Source organism: Lathyrus oleraceus, chromosome 6 (genome assembly GCF_024323335.1).
Source record: "Lathyrus oleraceus cultivar Zhongwan6 chromosome 6, CAAS_Psat_ZW6_1.0, whole genome shotgun sequence".
NCBI classification, from domain to species: domain Eukaryota; kingdom Viridiplantae; phylum Streptophyta; class Magnoliopsida; order Fabales; family Fabaceae; genus Lathyrus; species Lathyrus oleraceus.
Window position 1 is genome coordinate 168,461,982 of NC_066584.1, and position 18,093 is coordinate 168,480,074.

Here is an 18,093-nt window from a genome sequence, read left to right on the forward strand (position 1 = left end):
CCGATGACGGGTTTCCTTCTCTTTGCGGTCTTCTGCCCAGTAGCCGGTAGTTATAAATCCTGTTTTTTCTTCCCTTCCAGAGTTTATCCTTGATATGTTCATCCTAACCGATGACGGATATTCTCTTTGATGGTATTCTATCCAGCAATTGATAGATGTAATCCTTATTCTTCCCTTGGAGTATATCCTTGATATGTTTATCCTAACCGGTGACGGATATTCTCTTTGATGGTATTTTATCCCGCATTCCATAGGTGTAATTCCTATTTTTTTTGTTCAGGTGGTTTATCCTTGATATGTTCATCCTAACCGATGACGGATATCCTCCTAAACATCCCCAAGCAAGTCTATCCTTGATATGTGCATCCTAACCGGTGACGAATTTTCTTTCCTTTTGAGTTTATCTTTGATATGTTCACTTTAATCAGTGACGGATATTCTCTCTCTTTGGTCTTTTGCCCAGTAACTAGCTGTTGTAAATCCTATTTTGGCTCTCCCCAGCAATTATTCTTACCCAGTAACTGGTAATGAATACACGTCCTGGCGACCCTCAGCGAGTCATCCTTGATATGTTTACCCTAACCGGTAACAAATGTCCTCCCTATCCAATTTTATTATCTCCATACCCAATAACTGGTAGTGGATAATATATTTCTGCTCCTCCTGTGTTGAAGTTTGTTTCTTCCCCAATTGAGTTGAGTGCATATTTCCTTAGTGAAATCGTTATTCCTGCTTGGTTCGAGTATTTCAGTTTTGTTCTGATCTTCCTATTTCCCTTGCAGACGTTCCTTTTATTCCCCCCCTGAGTCTTTCCATTGATTTATTTTCGCGGAATTCCTCGAGTCCCCTAGAAGTTTTTAAGTCGTAGGCTGGCCTACGCATAGCCCTTTATTCCCCAGAGTCTTTGTCTCCCCAGTGAGTTTTCCTTACGGAATGCATTATGCTCTTCCGGACTTTCAATCTCTCTGAATTCTTTTCCTTTCTGGCAACATTTCCCCACATAGATTTACTTTAATCATTCATATCATATGCGTCATGAGGTCTCTTAGGGACCAAAATTTATTTCTATATATTGTTATTTAATCCCATTCTACTGAGTCGATATGAAGATTTTAACCTTCACATCCTCAGTTAGAATGTCCTTAAATAGGGGCAGCTGTAAGACCCCAAATTTTGACCCTAATATCCCTCATGCTATCTCATCATATGCATTGGCATTGGGATCACATCTTGGCATCCTCCTTACCCCTCATTCATTGGGTTTGTATTAGGAGAGATCACCATGCACTATGAGATTGTATCATACTTTGTATTTTATCATCTTTACTAACCTAAAATACCAAAAATATGTATTTTCATTTGTCTAACTCTTTTGTAGGTAGGGCACTTGATCCCCTTTGATCTATCAAGCACACATCTAAGATTTAAGACCCTCGTTGCTAAGAGCTCAACCAAGAAATGATCCACAATGGCTCTAGGCATCATATATGAGTCCTCATGATCTTTGCATGTTATTTTTATCAAGAATTCTTCAAGAGTTTGGAATTGGTTTGCCTTGGAAACCCTAGTTCATCTAGGTATCGTGTGTAACTTCTTCAACAAGCTTCTTCAACAATTGATCAAATATTTCAAGGGACACTTCAAATTTCATCATCTTATGCATATATTATCTCCCATGAGTCCAAAAAGTCAAGAAAATTGCAAGTTTGCAAGGTGGTTGATGGTAGTTGACCAGAGGAATTCATTTGATCAAAACTGGGGTCCCCTAGACCCTATATCCTACAATTTTCATCATATTAAAATGATTCCAAGATTAAAGTTACTCTAAATGACATTATAAACAACTTTCATGTTTAGGTCTAGAGCTATTTTTGCTTTGAAAGTCTTTTTTTTTGTTGAAAGATTATAGGTTATTTTGTCTAAATCCTAATTTGGAGGTCAACTTCCCAAGGAAATAGTTTGCTCATTTTTTATGAGATGAAATATTTCCAAGTTGCACAATCAAATTTAAGGTGTCTAATTCAACTTTTATGTTTGGAGGAAGAGCTAATTCAACGTTTATGAGCATGTGATATGAGGATACATTATAGGTCATTTTGGACCAATACCATTGAAGAAGTGAATTTTCCTCAACTTCAAAAATGCATAACTCATTCATCTCAAATCCAAATGAGGTCAAATTTGTGACCATTTTGAATTTATTTGAAATATCTATAACTTTTATGAATACACTTTTTTCATTTGAAGCTCACATAAAAAGTTAGCCAAGGTGGAATAAGTGAACATATGGCTTAACACTTAGAAACTTTTTTGACATGTTGAAATTTCCAAACATCCACCTCAAAATTCATCATGATACAAGATTCAAATGGAAAAGTGTACAACATAATAGTTGTTCTTCTTGATCTAACCTTTCCAAAGAGTCTAATTTCATTCATTTTGGACAGGGTTTGAGTGGTCTGCGCATGGCTTGAACATGGTATCATCATTTGGCAAGAATCAACTTCAAACAGATCAACACTTTTACCTTGCATTCCAATTCACTTTCAGACTCAATTACATGTGATTACAGACTTATATGAGTAGCCTCATGGGCCTGTACACTCCCATGCAAGCATGCATCACTCATTTGCCAAATTTGGAAACAACTTTAAAAGGTGTAAATATCACTTGTTTCAGCTATAAATAAGAGCCTTTAGCATCAGAATTGAAGGATCCTTGCGCGCCAGCTTTGCCTCCACAGTTCAAACTCTCATAATTGAAAGGAAAACCTGAGAATTTTCTTTGGAAAATTGAGTTTGAATATCACTGTTTGGAGATTCAAAACTCCAGGGATCCAAAGTTTTGTTTCAATCCTAAGCCACTTATGCAAGCTTCCTGAGTAAGATCAAACAAGAATCAAAGCAAGAGAGACCAAGTTTTGCACAACATTGAAGGTATTTTCCAGATTTTTTCTTTTCTTCGATTCTCTCTCAATTCTCATCAATTCTCTTGAATCCTTCGTTGTCTGAAGTCCTACCAATGTAGGCTAGAAGATTGAGTTGTTTTGAGGCCAAATCGAAGCAACTCAGTTCATGTACCTCAAATTTCAACTCCATGTATCTCTCGATATACTTGGAGTTAAAGTGAATTGAGGCCATATTCGTGATCAGTGCCATTTTTACTTTAAAATCATGTCCTTTTTCATTTTTGTGATGGCGGTGAGAGAACTAGTCCAGCCAAGGTCAGCTGAGAAGACGACCGATGGTTTGCTCCGGTGATGAGCAGGATAGGTTTTGAGCCACAGGATCAAGTTATTTTGTTCTAATCATGAGCGTTCCTTTTGAATACCAACTATGTGGCACGCTGACTCAAGTGCACAATGGAACGTGTGTTTTGGTCCACTTGATCTTCCACCTCAATTAATGAGGGAGATCAAGTGGTCCACGTTTTTTCAGATTAATTGATTTTCATTTTATTTGTTTTATTTTCATTAATTCATATTAAATTTTATATTGATCCAAAAAATATGAGATTTCACAAAAAACAATTTAAATAAAATCCTCCTTCATTTTCAGAATTAAAATTATTTTTTGGATCACTATTAATATTTTTCATGATTTAATTGATTTTGTGACTATTTTTAATTGTTTAAAAATACTTTTAAGTTTCCAAAAATTATGAAAAAATTTCTTCAACGTCCTTTGACCTTGTTTGACCTATGATAAATCTCATGGCTATTTCTATGGTGTTTTGATGAGATTTTAGGAATTTGACCAACCATGATTTAATTTAATGCAAATTTTTATTATTTTTAATTGTTTATATGCCAAATTAATTGTGTAGAGCCATTTTAATTGATTTTGTGAGTTTGACTTGTGTTGTTGGGCCTTGGTGTAGCGGGGTATTCGTTACCATTAGAGATATTGACTAAATCCAAGGTAAACCATACAAGTCGAGTCGTCACCGCACTTCTATTTATCCAAAGGAATGGTTAGAAAGCAAACAAAAACCTAAAAGTTTTATCGAATCAAAAACTAGTAAAAATGTCAGAGATCTAGGTAAAGGGGTTGGTTATGCAATGGGAAGGTTTTAAGCACCCAAAACATCCTAGGTACTCCTAGGGAGCCCTTTTCATAAGTGTTATTCTAGTCTAAAAGGTGTAGGTATATCTAAAGTACTATTTATTAAAAGGAAGGTTAAAAGAAAATAACTCGCAAGGATGTCGCATCCACTGCCTACGTATCTCATCTGAGTATGAGAATCAGAGTCTTCGTAGCTCGGCTACCTATGGGTTAAAGAGAAGTGTGCTCGGTAAGACGTCGCGTCTTATGCCTACGTATCTCTTCTGGAATGAGAATCAGAGCAAAACATAGTTCGGCTAACTAGGGGTTAAGGATTGCCATCTGAACATGGACTTACAAAAGGGGACACCAACTGTGTCAAAGGAAAGTGGGTAATGCGTTCACGTCCTAGTAGTAGGTGTCGCAGCTCGCTGAATCGAGTCTTAGGCAGTCACCTCTTTGCAATAGAACAGACTGACATGCCACAAGATCGGAGACGCACGGAAGATCTAAAAGTGGGGAAGCTCTGCTCTAGAGTTGTCATGCAATATGGACCAATGTGTTAGGATTTACAAAGGGGAACATCTACCTAATGTTAGCATGCAAAGAATAAGGGAATTCTACCTATGTTATCATACAAAGGGTTCTACCTAATGGGTGCTACCTAAACGGAACAAGAGTCGACGGATGGAGCGCGGAGAGGAGTTACGGATAAGGGTAGATGGCGATGCCGGAGGCAATCGACTTACAGGTAGATGGTGATGCCTGAGGAAATTGACTTTGTAAGACCCCAATTTTGTCCCTAAGATCCCTCATGGCATCATAACATTGCATTTGCAAAGCCTCAAGGATCATAAGCATCTTGGTTCCCCTTGCCTTTGGGTGGGACCTCTTGTGAGTGGTTTGAGATCACCAAGTATGCTTGGATTGTATATTATTGCTTTTCTCATCTTTATTCACTAACCAAAAGCATAAAAATATGTCACTAACATCTTTTGTTTGTAGTTTGAGCAATCACAAGGTCAAGAGCTTCAAGGAGATCCTTTGTGCAAAGATATGGTCAAGAGAAGATGAAAGCAAACATGGAAATGGTTCCCAAAGCTCTCATCCATCAAATATGCCTCCCTAGTATCTCAATTCATCATTTTGATCAAAGCAAGTCAAAGGGTTGAGGTTTTTCCTCAAGGAAACCCTAATTCATCTGATCACCCATAATGCCTTGCTAATGAAGCAACCTCAGCCCATGGTCAAATACAATAAAGGGAAGTTATTAAACCCATAATTTCATGCATATTTGAACTTACTTGAGTGTCCTCAATCATCAATTCATCAAGATATGAGTTGTGGACTTGAGAAGTTGATCAGTCAATCCATCTGACTATCTTGAAATGCACTAAGACCTAACTTTTTATGTGTTGGTAAAATGGAGATGATCCTAAAAGAAAAAATGTTCTTAAGGACAATATGAACAACTTTCATGTTCATCAAAATTTGATTTGAAGATTGGAATGATCAAAACAGAAGGGCTTGAAGTTGGTTCAATTTGGCAAAATTCAAGTCCATTTTGATTGTCTTGAAACTATCTACAACTTTGATGTTGGAAGTTTTTCCATTTGAGGCTTGCATCATCAAAACAGAAGGGCTTGAAGTTGGCTCAATTTGGCAAAATTCTCAAAGGCATGTTTTGCACTATAAACTTCATGGCATGTTTTCATAAATTTCCACACTCCAAATGAGTTTTGGTCCAACATAACATTTGTTCCTTATGTCAAGACCTTTCCAACCATTACCCATATGCTTATGTTTGGATTGTCTAAGTGGCATTTTCGAAGAGTTTAAGTTTTAAGCTCAATTATGCATAACATGTTAGAATTCCATGCACAAGCTTATGCATTGCCAACTACACGTCCATTTCAAGTTGTTTGGTCATCAGCATGCAAATGCAATTGAGTTTGGGCCTTCTACATGATCATGCAAGCCCATGCAAGGAAAATCCACTTGCCATGCACACGAGGAAACTCACTTGCTCAGCCAATTCCAGCTATAAATAGAGGTGCATACCTCCATCAAATCTCAACCTGAAGGCGTCTGATATGCTGCACAATTGAATCCCTAGCCATACCTACAGGAACTAGTTCATATTTCTTCAAAATTTCAGATCTGAAATTCAACTGAATTTGGTTGAATCTTCAGATTTAAAGTTCCTAGACCTTCCCCATATGATCCATTGAACTTCTGTTTGGCAAGAGGAAGCAAGGAAGGTACCTCAAAACATCACAATCCAAAGGTGTGCTTCAACTAGTTTTTTCTTCGAAACTCCCTATTCCTTGATCTATTTGCTTGGCTATTGTGTTGTCTGAAGTCCTCTCTATAGAGGCATCATTGTTGTATGCTCAATTTTCAAAATCAAGCAAGTTCATGATGAACACCATCAAGTTTCAACCTCTGATTTCTCTCACTATAGAGATCTAGAGTAGAAATAGATGGCACAGGGGTGATGTACATCACTCCAGCTTTAATTTGGTACCTGGATCGTGAGTTTTGGTTGAGTTTGGAGGACCTGCAACTCTGGCCGGAGCTTGTATGCTCGCCGGAGAAGACGGTGGCGCTGGCCACCGTCCACCATGCCAGATTTAATCTGGACCATTGGATGCATCTCCCACGTTTTAATCTCAGCCATGCGTTTGGATTACTTTTAATAATGCCAGGTGTGTCTCAGTTGACTAAAGCCTACCATGGAAGCGCGCTTCTGGACCATTATATGTTGCCACGTTAATTAATGGGTTCCATCCAACGCTTCCTGATTTTTTACTATTTTCTAATTTCTGTTTTATTTTCTTTTATTTCATTTAACTTCAAAAATTCATAACTCTTTCATTTTTAATCCAAAAAATATGGGACCAATTGCATTCTTCTCCATTTAAATTCTAGTTTCTAAAAGTGGTTTTTAATATAATTTATCTTGTCATTTGATATTTTTTGTGAATTTTCTCTTTTCTGGTTATTTTTAATTCATTTTTAATAGTTTTAAATATTCAAAAAATACAAAACTATTTTCTCAACCTATTTGAATGATGATGGATCTATGAAAAATATTCTCATCAATTTATTAATTGATTTGAGATTTTAGTTCAATTAGGTTATTTTTATTCATTTTTAATTGATTAAAATAGTTTCAGACTTTTAAAAATGCTGAATTTTTTTGTCAAACTTTGTTTGACCTTGTTGAACTTAGGATAAATCACTTGGACTTTTCAAAGTTGATTTGAAGTGATTTTGAAGTTTGACCTTTCTTTAATATTTTAATTCAAGTTTATTTTAAATATTAAAAAATGCCAAAAATATGTGAAATTCTGGCATAGTCAGAATTCAGATGTTCTACTTCAAGTCATGACATCTGATCCAACATTGTGACTAATACAGCAAGACAGTTATACGATTTAAACCCTGTACTAATATACACATGTACACAGATGTCAGGACATCTGCTTCTATGTCACCCTAGAATGGAGGAACACCTAGTTCTGTGCATCTGGTAGAAGGACTCAGTAGAGAGCAACCATAGCTCTAACTTCTGTTATTTTCCTACACAATTATCAGCAAGATGTCTCAATAGTGATTTGGACATCATCTGTTACATTAATCCAGTTTGCTGGCCTTGTACTTGTATTTCCTAAAATAAAGGTTGAACAAGTTAATCTAATTTCCACTTATTAGGGTGCTAACAAATAGGCTATTTGTTAGGTTCATTACATGTAGTTCAGTTGTTAGTCTCCTGGATTTTAGCCTGAGAAAATTACTGAAACAGAAAAACTAATTGATGTGCCACTTCACCAACTAAGATTCTGATGTTGAACCAATGTCACAACATTGTGTTTTAACATCTAGCTGTTGAATTCAGCTCCTTCTTCTGCTACTTGAAAGAACTTCCTCTCTACACAGAACAAGAGTTCAACGCTCTCATAGACTTGATTGGGAACCAAGTTTGAGTAAACAACCTCCATCCTGCAGGTTTGCAGTTAAGTCATCCAAGCTCACACCTTGATGAATCCCTGCTTCTTCTCCAAAGACATCAGACACCCTGATGCATGAGTCTTCAGAAGGACCAGTTAGAGACTAACCCTTCAGCTATACCAAGGATTCCACTTCCTAAAGCAAGGCTGTTTCCATGATGTCAAGAATGCAACCACTTGTTCTTAACTCCACAGTGTGCATTAGCCAATGCACTTCCTTACCTAGATCAGAAATAAACTGATCCAAGTAACCACCATCAGGACTATGATGTCTTCTTCTTCTTGTACACACCAAGGCTGAACATGTTTCTTGCCAGGAAACCTTTTCAGAGATCATATGCTTTTGCTGCCACCAAGGAGATAGATCATAAACCAATGTATTATCCTTCCTGTGATTCTGCACAGGGTCTTGAAGAAGAGATGTTCCAACATCTTTAAGAACATCAGTTATCTGGAGCTCCTAGGATAATCAATTAAGTACTTGTACTTGGCACAAGTAGACATTGATCTTAAATCCTTTCCCAATTATCCTTTCAGATACTTCCACCATAAGAATACTTTGAAAATACTCTTCTTGTGTCAAGATCTTCTGCTTGCAAGCACCTCAATAGATTTGAGAATCTTTCCAGATTAGATTCACCCTTAGGAATGAGAGAGATGAATCCTTCCTTCCAAATGTGTCACACAACAACCAGAACCCATGTGACACAGGTCAACAGCCAACCAGACCCTAGGCTGACCAAACGTGAGGAGGTTAATCAAAGCTCCCCCTCAAATTAACAAGCATGGAAACTTCACACCAATATCCATGCATTATACACAAATGTCTCAACATGACATACACCATCCCTACCAGTGGCAACTAACTCTATGAGTTATACCTATACATACTCCAATCACACCAATCAGACTCCAGCTGACCATAAGTACTAGTGAAAAAGCAACACCAGTCAATAGTAGATATGCATTGCCAGAGCATACAACCTCAACCAGCCTCTGAATCTTCATATTCTCACTCCTTGAAAGAACTGCCACTTTTGAGCGTGATGTTTGAATAACAAGATTCATGGTCCCAAACCTCTTAAATGAAATAGCAATCAGGTTACCCCATTATTGACTTCTAACAACCAGGGGACTTGTCTTCCAACTCAACATAGTACTTCAGGGAATAACTATCCAACCCTGATCAATCTACAGGAATAGGACAAACAGCAGGAAATTGCACAATGTCACATCTCAACCAGCTCCACTTCTAGAGATCAGACTTCTAAAAGTGACCTTCTTGAGCACACACACAGTTGACCCTACCCTTGTCAACTTAGCACACACAGATGTCTCCTCTTCCAGGTCAGGAGTAGGTTCCAAACAAAAGTATCTCTTTGTTTGACGCCTAAAACCATCTGCTCTTCAACCAGTAGGTGCATACCAGTTGAACAACATGTTCTAACATCACATAGAACATTAGTTCCACCTGCTTGGAACAAACCCTCCTTGAAAGTCTTCAGGGTCTTCATATGCACTACCCAAGTGAGTAAAAGAATCAGTGATCAGGTGATTCTTACCATGATGAGTGGACTTGAGGAGACTCAAGTATCTTTGACATCCTCAATAGATTATGATGAAATCTTGAATACAGCAGCCTTTCATCCATATGAGGGGAAACTACATCAGAGTTTGAGTTTTGCCAGGTATTATGCAGCGGAGTTCATAATACAACTCAACCTATGAACACACACTTCACCAGATCAACCTCCAAGAACATACCAAGTTTGAATATGTTTCAATACTAGTACAGCTGTCCCACACAAGGGCCAATTGCCAACCTCCGGAGACAGGTACACACAGTTCCCGTTATGAATAGTCCATCCACCTACTTCAAGGGACCATTCAGGGAAACCACAGAACCTTCAACAGGTTCCAACATCAGTACTAACATAACTCCTTGCAAGATACCAGAAAGTATCACCCATGGATCTCATCCAGAAACAGAACAGGATGCCTGCTCTGATACCATTTGAAATTCTGGCATAGTCAGAATTCAGATGTTCTACTTCAAGTCATGACATTTGATCCAACATTGTCACTAATACAGCAAGACAGTTATACGATTTAAACCCTGTACTAATATACACATGTACACAGATGTCAGGACATCTGCTTCTATGTCACCCTAGAATGGAGGAACACCTAGTTTTGTGCATCTGGTAGAAGGACTCAGTAGAGAGCAACCATAGCTCTAACTTCTGTTATTTTCCTACACAGTTATCAGCAAGATGTCTCAATAGTGATTTGGACATCATCTGTTACATTAATCCAGTTTGCTGGCCTTGTACTTGTATTTCCTAAAATAAAGGTTGAACAAGTTAATCTAATTTCCACTTATTAGGGTGCTAACAAATAGGCTATTAGGGTTCATTACATGTAGTTCAGTTGTTAGTTTCCTGGATTTTAGCCTGAGAAAATTACTGAAACAGAAAAACTAATCATCCTACAATTCAGCACATGCTGTCAGGAATGAATGTTTACAACATTCAGTTTGACAACCAGACATAAACCTCATGCTGATTCAGTTATGTCCTTGAAAACCGACTGTGCTAAATTTGTTGTACTGCAATAGACTAACCAGTCTCTACTTCAGTATCAGCATACATGACTAACTGTCAAGACATCCAGTTTGATAGTTTCACAATGATCCTTTGCCCAGGTCTGTTATCCTCTTGATAGCCAGACTGAAATAAATACTGAACTGAAGCAGACAAACCAACATGCCTATTATTCAGTATATGTTGTTAACGACGAATGTTAAAACATTCTGATTGACATTCAAACAGAAGGCTATGTATCAGGTCTGTTATTATCTTGATAAGCAGACTGAAATACAAGCTGAGTTATGGAAGACAGGATTATAACATGCAGAAGGTAATCAAACACAGGAAATTGTTAACCCAGTTCGGTGCAACATCACCTACTCTGGGGGCATACCAAGCCAGGAAGAAGATCCACCATCAGCAGTATTAATTCAAAGTTAAACTCCCCCGTTTACAACTCTACACTTAATCCCTACCCAATGCAATCTACACCTAGGAACTCCTAGATAGAAACCTCCAGTTTCCATTCCTATCACTACAATTACAATGTAATGCTAAACAAATTGAACTTGCTTCACAGCTTCATTCAAGAACAAACAACTCTTACCTACAGGCTTTGAGTTACAAATACTCTCAGCTTTGAACACTGAGAAATTCATGGTAACCTTCCCACATGTTGGGAGGTTTACCTCACACACACCCTTAATTTTTCAATCTATGAGGCTTACAAAAACTAGGTTACAATATGTTATTTATAACCTAATCACCCAACTGGGTTTGGGCCTTCAGAAATCGCAGCAAACTTCTTCTTTGCTGTTACAAACTCAGCAGAAACTTTCTGCTACAAATAAGGTCTTCAATCTTTTAGTTCCTAAAATCTCTCCATATATATCTCCATATTTAGAGACTATATATTCTGATTGAGTCTTAAAGACCTCCACATGGGAGTTAGGATATTCCAAATATCCTCACTAATCCCAGAATATATACTGAATTAATTAATTCAGTTTTTCTACACATGTGCGATGTCACAGGCATGATGTCATGACATCGTACATGACATGTTGGTCCAGATGTTGAACTTCTTCAACCCAACATATTAAAACAACAGAGATGATTACATTATTTGTTTTACAAAATTAATGTCAATCCTAAGGTATTAACAATATGTTATTCATTTCTTGACTTCCAATCTTCATCTCACTTCTGTTTTTGATTGTTTGACCATGATTCTCAATGTCATTGGTCAACACTTGTTGATTGGTACATTTTATTTTAATTAATGCATTTTATTCATCCCTTTTCCATTTTCCATTATTCATCTTCTTCTTCTTCTTTCTTCTTTTTGACCAATGAGTTGAAGGTTGATAAGTTAGCATTGATTGGGGAGGCTTAATCTTCCTTGATTCAAATCAAATTCATCTTGATCAATTGATCAAGTGAATGGCTTTTCATTAAGGAATGGCTTTGCAACTAGGCCTCATGCCTTTAGAATGCTTAATGTTGGAAGATGACCTTGAAAGGCTCAACTTCTAAACTCTTCTTGTCCATTCCTTGTTTGTTTTTGCTAGAATCTTTTGATGTGTGTGTTCTTGTGCTAGGAATTCCATCTTGATTCAAATTGAGGAACCTTTTCCATGAGATTCTAAGAGAGAGAGATCCAAGATACATTTGGGAGCTTTTCAAGAGTTAATGTGATTGATGATTGCTTGAGTTTATGCTTATGTGATTGCTTATTCCAAAGTATGAGAGCTACTTGGATCATCAATATGATCTCAAGAGAGGAACTCCATTGTGGTCTTATTCTTTATCCCTCACCTCTTGTATGCTTAGGACTTTAGCCTTTCTTCTTCTTCTCTCCACTCTAACCCAAGCCAAAACTTTTGTGCAAACATTTAACACTTGTTTTCAACATTAGAAACCTAAGCCTTATGCTTTTGATTTTCAAACTTTCTTTTCTTAATACTTATTTTGAATTGAACTCCTAAGTCAACTTTGACCATTTTGTACATACTTTTCATTGGTAAATACCACTCATTCAAATACCTTTTTGTGGTTTCAATGGCCACCTTCTTAATCAATTTTTTCATAACCTTTAGCTATTAGGTTTGAGTTATCCTTGAGGTAGATGTAATACTCACTTGTATCCTTAGTGATGTACAATGAGTCTTCCATGCTTATTATAGGGTTAACCCCTCACTAGCATGTTAAAGCTATCCTCACATGATGGATTTGTGGTTTTAGGTTGAGTTTTCTCCCTTGGATAACAAAAGACGTTAAGGCTTTTGGACCAATCAATTCACCAACTTGTTTTGAGATTTTTACCCCGAACTACGAGGTTTTGATCCTAATCTTTTTTTTTAAAAGATGGTACGTAGGCAATGGGTTTATCCATCCAAACACAAAATGTAAATAACTTGTACATTCTCTTCTCATCTCTTCAATCATGTTTGCACAAACAAATTTTCACAAAAACAATAACCTTACAACAAGTATGAAAAGGGCTCCCTAGGAGTACCTAGGATGTTTTGGGTGCCTAAAACCTTCCCATTGCATAACCAACCCCCTTACCCAGATCTCTGACTTTTTTACTAGTTTTTGATTCGATAAAACTTTTAGGTTTTTGTTCGCTTTCTAACCATTCCTTTGGATAAATAGAAGTGTGGTGGCGACTCGACTTGTACGGCTTACCTTAGATTTAGTAAATATCTCTAATGGTAACGAATACCCCGCTACAGACTTACAAGAGGATGGATGAATGTGTGATGGTTCTGTTAAGTTTTGAAAATGATTACTCGACGTTGGATCGAGCTTTTGATCTTATTTTGAAATGGTTATCGGATGTTCGTTTTAATTCTTGTATTAACAGGTGACTAAAGAAATAAAGAAATAAATATTATACACTTTATAGGAGAGGGGTACATTTATTATGAATGGGGATTGTTCATGGCAAACAAACAATAAGAATATATGCCTCATACATCATACAAGTAGGCAACAGTTATCAATCAGATCGGATAAATAAACAATATATAATCAAATCAAAGAATCAAATAATGGAGCATTTAAACAATGCATGGGAGTATGAACATGTTAAATAATCAAGCAATAGAAAGCATGAATGAGAAAAACAAGTATAAAAGATAACAGATGAATCAAACACATGAAAATATACACACGAAGGGTCCACTGAATAATTTAATCAGGAAATAAGGTAAGGACCAAATAAAATCAAGGTAAAAGGCCTCTAATACATGGCATATGAGATGGACAAGGGAGGATCAAAAGATCTCTTCAATTTCCATAAGCAATCCCTAAGTCAAACATCGATCATAAAGAAGTCAACTGAAAATTCAAGTCAACTTAAAAAATAAAAAATAAATAGCAAATTAATCAAGAAAATCATGAAAAATTAAACTAAATAAAGTGGGGTCAGGACATCATCATCCCCCAAAAAGATTTTAAAAATAATGAAAATTGGCATGTGAATTAATTAAAACAAAACATAGGTCAAACCAAAAGTCAATTAACAAGACTAGGTTAGAAATAAATCAAGAATAAATAGTAAATTAATCAAGAAAATCATGAAAAATTAAAGTAAATAAGGTGGGGTCAGGACATCATCATCCCCCAAAAATATTTTTAAAATAATGAAAATTGGTACGTGAATTAATTAAAATAAAATAGAAGTCAAATTAAAAGTCAACCAACCAAACTAGGTCAAAAATAAATTGAAAATGTGAAATAAAATTCCAAGAAAAGTTTAGGTTGACCATGAGACAGTGGTCAACCTTCATCCCAAAAATCAAAAGCTAAAAATAATTTTAACTCATAAAAATAAAATCAATAAAACAAAGTGTGTTAAAATGGACCATTTAGAATAAATAATTAAAATAAAATATTAATATTAGAAAAATACGAAAATAAAAATTATATAAAATTAAATAAAACGTTAAGAAAAGTGAAAAATATTTTTGGGTAATTTTATGGACGAAGAAAATATTTTAAATAAGAAAAAGAAATATGAAAATGGAAGGATTAATGTTGATGAACATGGTAAGCAAGCGTAGATATATCAAAATATGGTCATGGAAGAGATGATTACCTAATGGAAAATAGAAGTGGAATGGAATCTGATATGTGATGAAGCTTTGCCTCCTTGCCACGAAATTCCAATGCTCCTTTAGGGTTAGGGTTTCAGCTTCTTAAATAGGGTGGATTAGGTATTCTCATGGGCTTTTTAGTAAGTGATTTATCCATAAGAATAAAAGTGTGAAGTGAGGTGTAAAATGTTGATATTTTGGGCCAAATTTAAGTGAATGGATGTCCAATGCATGTCCAAAAGAGGTTAAAAAAAACGTGACTGGTTTGTGCAGCATGCTTAGAAAATCTGATTGGGCCAGCCAGGCCCGAAATCTGCCTAGAAAATCAAGTCATGATGTTCACTTTAAATGAATGTATCTCTCAAACCATGGTTCCAAATGAGATGATTCCAAAAGGATGTGAAAGAGGACACGGCAAGGTACAATTGTTGTGAAGAAAGTATTTTCAAATAATGCCTTGAAGTGCATGAAAAATGGCCAAGAAATCTTGACAAATTTTGAAGATTTTGGACTTAGAAATTTTTCTAAGTGTCCTAAAAAAATGTCTCACTTTGACTAAGCATAACTTTCTCAATTCAAATCCAAATGGAGCAAACATTATATCTCTAGAAAGCTTGGAACAAGAGGAACAACTTTCATGTTGGAGATATTTTCAAATGGAGCTTCTAACTTGATGCAAAATGGGCTTAAAGTGAGTGCAACGATCATGAAAACTTGCCCTAAATGGAAAGTAAACCATTTCCAAATTAAGTAACTTTTCCAATTCCTGATTAAATGATGAATCCATGATCCAACCTTGATCAAATTTCACATGTAGGATCCCCTAGGCATGGATTTTGAGATTCCACTCTCAAAATGTCAGGAGTTGACTTTTCTGGCCCCACAGTTGACTTTTCCCAAACTGTCTGATTCCCGATTCCATTGATCAATTGAAGCACTTCTAGCTCAAATAAAGAGCTGATTTTTTGTATGTAGACCCTTGTGGACATATGGAGGGCCATGGAAAAGAGTTTCACCCAAACAATCAGAAGTAAACCGATTTTAAACCAAACCCTAGTTTTAGGGCAAAATTGATCAGGAACTGATTGCACTGATTGCCAATGGATCTTTCTGAGATAATTGTGACTCTTCCTAGGCCAAGAAGCCTCTCTAATCATGACATGGATGAGCTCCTCTACTTCCAACCAAACATTTCCTGTTGCAGGTAGCCATGAAACCCTAATTTCTGATTAAATCCAGATGAACACTCTGATAGCTCTGAATCCTTCACTGATGAACTGAGGACCATAATAAGATACCTGGAGCCCTTTGAGACCCTTGAGGCTTGTATACTTAGAAAATGAAGTCCAATTATCAATCTTGCTTTGTGTGGGCTCCTTCTGTCAAGGAGTGATCAATCAAAACCTGATCTCCATGTCACTAATGCAGTATGCAATGAGTATGACCTAATATGATGCTAATGAAGTGTAAAACATAATCCCATGCTTCCAGGAAAAATGAAGGGTAAATTTTGGGGTATTACAGTTGTCCCTATTCAATCAACTGGAAACCCGAAAAGAATAGCAACAGCTTTCGCACTTTCGAGGTATCAAGGGATTGAATACGATAAAAGCCTGAAAATTTACACTAAAGTAAAAAATGAAGTAATAATGCCTGTCAGGATCGGCAAAGAAGTGGTCTTGATCTGAGCATCAACAAAGAATCAGTCTGGTACGGTGAGAGTCGGTCTGAACACCGAAAAAGGAATGTTATCCTGAATACCAAAATAAATGGTAACACAGAAATAACCATGGCCTGAATGCTGCTCATCAGTCTGAATACTGGAAATGACTTCGATCTGAGCGTCGGAAAATATGAGATTATCAAATATCGGTCTGAACACCGGGAAACTCGCCTGAAGGTCACTTCAGTCTGAACATCAGAAAACTGGCCTGAATGCCACAAGTTACGTCGACCTGAACGTCGGAAACTTCTTCGATCTGAACATTGGAAAAACTGGCCTGAATGCTACTTCGGTCTGATTACCGGGAACTGGCCCGAATGCCACAAGCTGCATCGACCTGAACGTCGGAAACTTCTTCGATCTGAACATCGGAAAATCGGCCTGAATGCCACTTCAGTCTGAATACCGGGAACTTGGCCTGAATGCCACAAGTTACATCGACCTGAATGTCAGAAACTTCTTTGATCTGAACATCGGAAAATTGGCCTGAATGCCACTTCGGTCTGAATACCGGGAACTTGGCCTGAATGCCACAAGTTACATCGACCTGAATGTCGGAAACTTCTTCGATCTGAACATCGGAAAATTGGCCTGAATGCCACCTCGGTCTGAATACCGAAAACTTTCATGCCTGTCAGCATCGGCAGAAATAGGGAAAATGATAATTGAGGCGGCGCGTGGGCCAACGACCCCTGCTGGGAATAATAAAGATAAGTCATGAACAATCTTCAGTCTGAGTACTGGAAACAACTTTTGGCTTATCACTTGGGATACCGAGAATGCCTTATGCTTTACATGCGTATGTTTGAATTTTTCAATGGCGTAATGCTACATGAAAATGGAAATGCTACGCAATTTGGGAGGATGCAATGCAATATGATTCTACATGCAGGGATGCGAAATGCTTGATTAGAGAGAACGCCAAGCTGAGGCAAGGAATTCTGCGGGGGAAATGATCACCATCTTCTGGACCTTGGCAAGGCTGTTGGAGATGTGCAGCACAAAGAACTCTGTGGGGAAATGACCCACCACACGGTGTTCTGGCAAATAACAAAATACCGAGGCTCTGACTGGGGAGAGAATGGCAATGAAAAATTGTTGCCGAGGAAAGCGACAGTGGTTCTGGCAACCATAATCTGCGAGAGAGACGACTCAGCAGGGGAAGCAAACACCGATACGGTACCGAGATTTTGCTTCAAGGAAAGAGACCATGGGTCTAGCGTTGAGATCATCGATCTGGCATCGAACTCTGAGGAGCAGCCGCTTCTGCTGGGAAGATACAGTCTGGCACTGTCAACTCCGTTGGGGATATACAGTCTGACACTGTCGACTCTACTGGTGAATGTATAATCTGAAACAAATGCTTGGGGAAGTACACCAGTGAGAGCCTGCTGGGGATTGAAGAATCCAACACTCGGACCAGCTCTACAGGGATAAGATACCAAATTCCAACTGTTGAGGAAAAGCATTCGCGATCATTTGATGGGGACCTGAAGGAAATGCCCCGAGTGTACCTGTTCTGAATAGACGATCCAAAGCACTTAAAATTTACAACAATTTTCAATGTTTATTAAGCACGTGCCTGTAAAGCTCTTATGTTTCATGATGCAATGTTTATCAAAA